This window comes from Prosopis cineraria, unplaced genomic scaffold (assembly GCF_029017545.1).
Source record: "Prosopis cineraria cultivar Desert tree isolate PC_DT_omini unplaced genomic scaffold, ASM2901754v1 PC1050, whole genome shotgun sequence".
Classification (NCBI taxonomy): Eukaryota; Viridiplantae; Streptophyta; class Magnoliopsida; order Fabales; family Fabaceae; genus Prosopis; species Prosopis cineraria.
The window spans coordinates 1-8,953 of record NW_026556375.1 but is presented as its reverse complement, the minus strand read 5'-3'; the positions used below and the strand labels follow the sequence as shown (position 1 = coordinate 8,953).

At 37.1% G+C, this 8,953-nt stretch overlaps 1 non-coding gene across 1 annotated transcript; it reads left to right on the top strand.

Annotated features, from left to right (window-relative positions):
* Nucleotides 1–5,342: 5,342 nt before the first annotated feature.
* Nucleotides 5,343–5,449, top strand: LOC129299145 (small nucleolar RNA R71). The gene has a single exon (XR_008590501.1). It is a non-coding gene; the product is annotated as a small nucleolar RNA R71 (small nucleolar RNA).
* The last annotated feature ends 3,504 nt before the right edge of the window (nt 5,450–8,953 follow it).

Sequence of the window (8,953 nt, the reverse complement as noted above, 5' to 3'; positions counted from 1 at the left end):
TCCTCCTCCTTTTGAAGTGATTTGGCATCTTTGTAGAGCTTGCATAGGTGACCATTGATTTGCATAGTGGAACCCGTGGCTTTATTCAAGAGTTGCAAAACCCCATAGGGAAACACCTTGGTCACTAGATATGGTCCCTCCCACTTAGACTTCAACTTGGCATGCTTATGAATAAACCTTGTTTGGAACAAGAGGACTTGATCTCCTTCTTGGAACTTTTTCCTCAAGATTAGCTTGTCATGAAGGATCCTTGTTTTCTCCTTATAGATTCTAGAAGACTCATAGGCATCCAACCTAAGCTCCTCAAGTTCTTGCATTTGAAGAAATCTCTCCTTAGCCGAAAGATGGAAATCCAAGTTTAGTTTCTTGATGGCCCAATAGGCCCTATGCTCTATCTCCACAGGGAGGTGGCAAGCCTTTCCATACACCAATCGAAAAGGAGACATGCCAATGGGAGTCTTATAAGCGGTCCGATAAGCCCACAAAGCATCCTCCAAGTGTAAAGACCAATCCTTCCTATTTGTGTTCACCACCTTGGTTAGGATTTTCTTGACTTCTCTATTTGATACTTCGGCTTGGCCATTAGTTTGGGGATGATATGGTGTAGAGATTTTGTGATGCACCCCATATTTAGCCAAGAGAGCCTTCATCATCTTATTGCAAAAGTGGGATCCTTGGTCACTTACCAAGGCCTTAGGAACTCCATACCTACAAAAAATATTAGATTTGAGAAACTTCAAAACAATCTTAGCATCACAAGTTCTAGTAGGAATGGCTTCAATCCACTTTGAAACATAATCAACACCAAGTAATATGTACTCAAAACTAAAGGATGGTGGAAAGGGACCCATGAAGTCAATGCCCCAAACATCAAAAATCTCACAAAATAAAATGGGTTGTTGAGGCATTTCATGTCTCTTACCCCAACTACTAACCTTTTGACATTTCAAGCATGCTTTACAAAATTCATAAGAGTCTTTAAACAAGCTAGGCCAATACAATCCACAATCTAAAACCTTCCTAGCTGTCTTATTTGAGCTAAAATGACCACCACATGCATGAGAGTGACAAAATTCAAGAACAGAAGGCACATCAACATCATCAACACACCTCCTAATCACTTTATCACTACAAATCTTCCACATCAAAGGTGGTTCCCAAATGTAAAATCTAGACTCTCTTTTCAATTTTTCAATGGCAAAACGTGAAGCACAAGGAGGCAAGACTCTACACTCAATATAGTTAGCAAAAGAGGCATACCATGGAGGCTTAGATGAAATGGCACACAATGCCTCATCAGGAAATGAATCACAAGGAATAGTAGGGTTAGAGTTTACCATAGTAGCTTTTAAATGAGGTAGTCTAGACAAATGATCCGCTACTTGATTGGTAGAACCACTCCTATCCCTTATCTCCACATCAAATTCTTGCATTAAGATCACCCATCGAATCAAGCGAGGCTTAGAATCTGTCTTCTTAAACAAGTACCTCACAGCAGCATGGTCAGTGTACACAACAACTTTAGAGTTAAGAAGATATGATCTAAATTTATCAAGTGCAAAAACAATAGCAAACAACTCTTTCTCAGTTGTGGTGTAATTAACCTGAGCTGAATCTAGGGTCCTAGATGCATAAGCAATCACATATGATAACTTGCCCTCTCTTTGACCAAGCATAGCTCCCACAGCAAAATTAGAAGCATCACATGACAACTCAAAAGGTAAAGACCAATTTGGGGCTTTAAGAATGGGAGGGGAAATGAGCATGCTTTTCAAAGTGTCAAAACTCCTTTTGCAAGCATCATCAAAAACAAAATCAACATTTTTGTAAGAGTTTAGACATAGGCAAAGCAATTTCACTAAACCCCTTTATAAATCTCCTATAAAAGCCTGCATGTCCCAAAAATGATCTCAAATCTTTCAAACAAACAGGATATGGCAAAGAAGCAATCACATCTACTTTGGCCTTATCCACCTCTATGCCATTGGAAGAAATCAAATGGCCTAAAACAATTCCTTTATCTACCATGAAATGGCATTTTTCAAAGTTAAGCACAAGCTTCTTTTCAATGCACCTACCAAGCACTTTATCTAAAGAATGCAAGCATGAATCAAAGGACTCACCATACACAGTAAAATCATCCATAAAGACTTCCATGCAATGTTCAATAAAATCACAAAATATGGACATCATGCATCTTTGAAAAGTACCAGGTGCATTGCAAAGACCAAAAGGCATCCTCCTATAGGCAAATGTACCAAAGGGGCATGTAAAGGTAGTCTTATCTTGGTCACTAGGAGCTATAGGAATCTGAAAATACCCACTAAACCCATCTAGGAAGCAATAATGGGACTTGGAAGCCAATCTCTCAAGCATTTGATCAATAAAAGGCAAAGGAAAATGGTCCTTCCTAGTCACATTATTGAGCTTCCTATAGTCTATGCACACTCTCCAAGCATTTTGAACTCTAGTTGGAACAAGCTCTCCTTTCTCATTTTTTACCACAGTAATCCCCCCTTTCTTAGGTACAACTTGGGTTGGAGACACCCACTCACTGTCAGCTATAGGATAGATGATCCCAGCACTAAGTAGCTTAACAACCTCTTTCTTTACCACATCTAAAATCAATGGGTTAAGTCTCCTTTGTGGTTGCCTAATGGGCTTAGCATTGTCCTCAAGAAAAATTTTATGTGTGCACACAATAGGGTCAATACCAGGAATGTCAGCCAAAGTCCAACCAATAGCATGTATGTTCTTTCTCAACACATCAAGTAATGCATTTTCTTCCTCAAGAGATAAAGAGTTAGAAATTATTACCGGAAGCTTCTCATTCTCAATGAGATATGCATACTTGAGATTGGATGGTAAAGGCTTCAACTCCAAGGTAGGTGGCTCTACACAAGAGGGAATGAGCTTCTTCAAGTCTAATTTGGTGGAATATTCCATGGTACTATCTTGTCTTTTAGGCTTGTCACTTGTTTTTGATTTCTCCTCTTCTTTCTTTACAGCCTCCCCCTTTTCTTGCAACTTGTCCTCAAGTGCTTGGACTTGAGCCACGGCCTCGACATGTGAAAGTGTAGAATTTTCCTCCAATAGCTTGGGAATCCTAAGAACATCAAGCTCGAGTGGAGAAAAACTCATAGATTCGGCCTTAATGGCTTTAGTACCTACAACACAAGAAGATATACCCTTCTCAAGCATTTCAAGATCAAGCATAGGAGATATTTTAAACAAATCATGAGAAGAAGTAGTTGCATCATTCAAGCATGCATCAATCTCTAAACAAATAGGACAACTACATCCATCAATACATGTAGTAGTAACAAGAGACAAATCATCATCAACATGTGAGAAAGAATCAAGCATGTGAGACTCACAAGCATCATGAAGCAATAACTCAATGGAACTTACACCTAACAAAGAATAATCCTCAAAAGGATGTTTCATTGCTTCATATATATTAAAAATAACATGATCCTCTCCACATTTCAAAATCAAACTACCTTTTTCCATGTCAATCAATGTACGGGCAGTCCTCATAAATGGCCTTCCTAAAATCAAAATATCATCCCCACTCCCTTCTTTTGACATATCAAGCACATAGAAATCCACAGGAAATAATAGACCTTTAACACAAACCAACAAGTCTTCTACTACTCCATGTGGTCTTCTAACACTTCTATCCGCTAATTGGCATATCATAGGTGTCTTATGCATGCAATCAAGACTCAAGGCATGATAAATTGAAAGAGGCATAACATTAATGGCTGCACCTAAGTCTATCAATGCATGAGAAAAATGTGTGTGTTGCCAATCTTGCATGGAATTGTGAAGGAACCGGGGTCCTCACATTTTATAGGGAGTTGAGGCTTCATGATAGCACTCACAGATGAGGGTAATTGTACCCTTGCATTAGGCCTAAATTTTCTTTTATTTGTACAACAATCTTTCAAAAATTTGGCATACTTAGGAAAGTTCTTAACTACATCCATCAAGGGTACATTAACATGAATCTTGTGGAAGAAATCATATACCTCTTGATCAAATTGTCCCTTTACTTGCTTAGGGACCACTTGTGCTTGTGGAAAAGGAAGCTTCTTCATAATCTCTTGACTTTGCTTTCCTTCTTCCTTCCTTGAACTCTCCTTTCTTGTTTCACTTTGCTCGGCCTCTCCCTCTTTTTCCTTACTAAACAACTCGGCCATAGTCCCCTTTTCCACCTTAGATGGTGGTTGCTCACATATGATCTCCTCAATGTTTTCATCCTCATCATCTCTACAAAAAGATGCATCATTAGGAGCAAAAGAAGAACTAGAAACATTAACATCAATTGAAGAATTTAAAGAGGGCTTCTCGGCCTTCCCTTGTCTTTTGTCTTCTTGTACTCTTTCTCCCAACTCCTTGCCACTCCTCAATGTGATAGCATTAAGATTAGCTTTAGGATTAGCAACGGTGTTGGATGGTAATGTAGAGGCTTGAGCATTGGCTGCACTTAATTGGTTAGCAAGCATATTCATTTGAGAAGTAAGGGCATCAATTTTAGAGTTCATGTTCTCACACTTGTTACCCATACTCTCTACCTTGTTCCCTAAGCCATCATACATGTTTTTATACAAAGAGTTCATTTCAATCAACTGCTTACGTAACACATTCACATCATTAGAAGAGTTCGAATTAGAAGAACTCTCAATTGGAACAAGCCTCCTATCACTATAAGAATTAGAAGAAGGTGTAAGAGAATTACCACTTGGATTGTAGCTTTGAGAAGAGCTACCTTGAGACAAATGAGTGGAGGGTCACGGCCAAAGGTGTTTTGATAGGATCCTCTTTGTTGATTGTCTTGTAAAGCCACATTTGGATTTGAATAGGAGAAATTAGGATGGTCTCTCCATGAAGGGTTGTAAGTATTAGAATAAGCTCCTTGCCCTTGCCTCCCACCATAGGATTGTTTTCCATTGTAGATAGCATTTACTTGTTCAAACTTAATAGGACAATTGCTTTCTACATGCATAGGTGAGTCACAAAAAGTACAAGAATAAGGGACAAGTGCTTGAGAAGTACTTACATTGCTCACTTGAGATATTTGTGGAGCCAACATTCTCCCAATCTTGGCAGCTAGCAAGTCCACATATGAATCATTAAGAACTGAGGAACCTACCATATTCACATTTCTCTTTTCCCTTGTAGAGTATTGAGCACCACTTGAAGCCATCTTGTCAATTAGTTCCCAAGCCTTTAAGGAAGTGAGGTCAATCAAGCATCCACCACTAGCGGCATCAATGTTAACTTTGTCTCTTGGAATCAAGCCCTCATAGAAATATTGGACTAAATTCTCACTAGAAATTTGATGGTGTGGGCATTTAGCCAAAAGGCCTTGGAATCTAGTCCAATACTCATAGAGACTCTCATCCTCTCCTTGTTGGACCCCATAGATTTGCTTTCTCAAATTGGTGACCTTGGAATTTGGAAAGAATTTATCTAAGAAGAGTCTTCTTAGCTCGGCCCATGTGCTCACTTTCACATAAGAAGGGTAGTTGAAATACCATTCCTTTGCTAAACCTTCAAGAGAAAATACAAAAGCCTTAGCTTGAACATCATCAACATTTACATGCATAGGCTTCATAGTATCACAAACCAATAGGAAGTATGCAAAAACCTATGACAATCCTCTCCTGGTAACCCATGAAATTTAGGCAATGCATTAATCAAGGAGGATTTAATTTCAAATTGAACATTAGTAGGAGGAACATATAAGCCATAAGGATTATCATGCCAATTAGGTTGAGTTAATTGCCTAATGCTCCTCTCCTCTCTAGGGTTATGCAAGCCTTCAAATTCATTATTAACATGGCCATCATCATGCAAATTCTCATTCCCATTCCCATGGCCCTCATTATGCACATGCTCATGTCCTAAGATACCTTCCATTGTTGAATTACAAACCAAATGAGAATCAAGAATAGGTTGTGATCTTCTCAATCTAGAAATAGTCTTTCAATTTCTGGATCTAATTCAACAAAAGAGGTATGTTTTCTTCGGGTCATGCACTAATCAAGCTCAAGAAAATTAAGAACAAAGAACAAGCTAAACTAAAATGCAAATCAACATGAAACAATTCAAACACACAAAAGCAAGAGAAATAATTTTTTTTTTTTTTTTTATTAAACTCAATAGCAACAAAATGAAAAAAAAATAACACCAAACAAGTAGAAAGAGAGTTAGAAATGCTCAATCAAGAAGCTTTGGCAATTCTGGAATTCGCACAGTAGGCTCTCTGGAGACAGTGAACTTGTGAATTTTCTATCAGCAAATCCACATGATAAATTCCCCTGAAACTTTTATGAGAAACACAAGAGATATACAGGAAAATTATATAAAACTTTTAGATTAAAAATCCTGCCCAATCGTTCCCAGAATTTTTCACAAGTTGGTCCTCAAGTCTGGAGAAACAGGATTTCGTCCAGAAGACCTTCAGAGCTTCTAACAAACTTTCAAATAGGAAAATGGAAAAATTGAAGAAAATCCTAAACACAAGAAACAAAGATAAGACAGCGATAAGAAAAATGAAACTGGAATCAATCAATTTGAACGCACAAAGAGGAAGATATGCTAACTCAAAGTTTGAAACAGGGTTTTGGAATCCTCTGTAATGGCTCCCTGGACCTTGTTAGATTGTAAAATTTCCACAGGACACTTCCCACGTCCAAAATTGACCAAACCAATTTTAAAGTGAAGCTAGGATATAGAGCTTTCAATGAAATAAATTTCAGTTCAAATTCCCTCAGACTCATTCCCAGTTAATTTTTCAATTTCAGACAGAGACACTAGAAACAGAGTATTTCAGCTCTACACCAAACCAACGAAAATTGCATTAATTTTTTTTTCTTTCAAAACAGAATAAAAAACACTCAAAACACACAAAAAACACTAAACAAAACACAAAAAACAAATTTTTATAATTTTTCAAAAAATTTTTCAGGAACACTAAAAATGTAAATTAAGTACTAAACAACCTTAGAATTAAACTTAAACCATTCCCCGGCAACGGCGCCAAAATTTTGATAGGAAATTAGTCGCTTATCCTCAAAATTACACTAAAGCTAACCCTAATGCAATATAGGGCCAACCCTAGGTCATCTCCCAAGGAATGGTTTTAAGTCTAATTGAAAGTTATCTAGTGAAATAAATCAACCAAAGTTTGTAGGAATTTAGTTATCTAGCTAATTATCTAAACTAATTACCTAATATGCAAGTAATTAAAATGCTAGTGAAAGTGAGTGAAATGAACTTCCCTTTTTACAATAATGGAACCCTAGAGATTAGTTGATTTTGGACTCATTATCTTCTCATGATTAGGCTAAGTTTAGCTTCCCTTTCCTCTTGACTAAAGCTGTCATGACTTAAGAAAATTATCCTAAGCCAATTAACCTAATTAGCTAACCTCCCTAGGTCTTAGATTAAAGTCCCTAGTTCAATTAACCAATTGGTGAAGACATTAGCCAAGTGATTCACTCAAAATCCTCTCTCAACAGCCATGGTCAAACACATAAATTGAGCAACCACAAGATTATGTCAAGCTACTCAACAACACAAGCATTAACACCACAAGATTATGCAATATTAACACAAGAAATTCACTAATTGAAAAACACAAGATTATGTGCCAAACAAAGAGTGGCAAAATTCAGTCATGGCTGTCCAAGGAAGAAATTAAATGAAACAATCCTCTCTCTTTACATCAACATCAAATTCAAATTAGAATTTATAAGCTAAGATGATTAAACCCTAGATTAAGGAATCTAACCATCTAGTAAAAAGAGAAGAGGATAGGAAACAAAAGAACTTAGCCAATTTGAAGCTCAAGACTCATCCTCCATCTTCATCTCTCTAGGATTCCACAAAGAAACTTAGCCAATCTTCATCTTCAAGAACCCTAGTGATTGCTTGTGAAGGCCAAACTCCATAGCTCTTGAATGATGAAAATGAGCTTCAATCCTTGTGAAAATGGAAGGGATGGAACGAAAATGAAGAGAGGAGAAGAATGGTATGAGTTTTGTGGAGGTTTGGTGGCTGAAAATGGAGGTTAGGGTGCTGGAAAATGAAGAACAAAAGAGAGAAAATGAAGAACACTATGAACAAGAGAGAGAGAGAAGAGAGAGATGGAGATGAATGAGATATGTGTTGGATCCCATTTGGGACTTAAAATGGCGTGCTCCTTGGTGTCTCCCATCAGCTGAAGCTTAATTAAAATAAGGAAAAAGAAATTAAAATGTAAATGGGAGCCTTGTCACACTTGCAAGGTGGCAACTTCCTATTGGTTTGTAGATGATTCCAATGTGTGCCTAATTTCCCATGTGTCATCCACATCATTTTAGCTGATCTAATCCCTCAAAATAATCATAATTCACGTGCAAACCATCAGCCATTGTCCTCAAGGAGTGTTGACCTCAATTGCCCAATTGATGCACAAGTCACATGCCACCTATGTCACATAAATCACATAATTCAATTAAATAGCATATGATATAATAAAATCTAATCATGTCCAGAATTAAATTCATAATTAGAAGGGAGAATTTATTAAATTAACCAAGTTTCAGGCTGCACAAAATTATATAAAAAATTTTCACACAAAGGCAAACCAAAAACTAGGACAAACTAAGACACTTAAGAAAGTGTTGACTTTTTTATTTAATTACTCCCAAACTAAAATGAATTTAAAAAATATAATTTCACCATTCATCAACTGGACATAAAATGCACTTTGTCAATTTTTCTTGTACATTTTCTCAAAAGTTCATTTTTTGGACCAAAATGCCCCTAGTGCACTGATCTTAGAAACTTAGGCAAAGTTCCAAATCTAATGCAATGTGTGCACTTGAAGGTGATAAATCATTAATAAAATGGTCCTAATTGACAAATAAAGTGGGTAACAAATGTGTTCTATCAAACT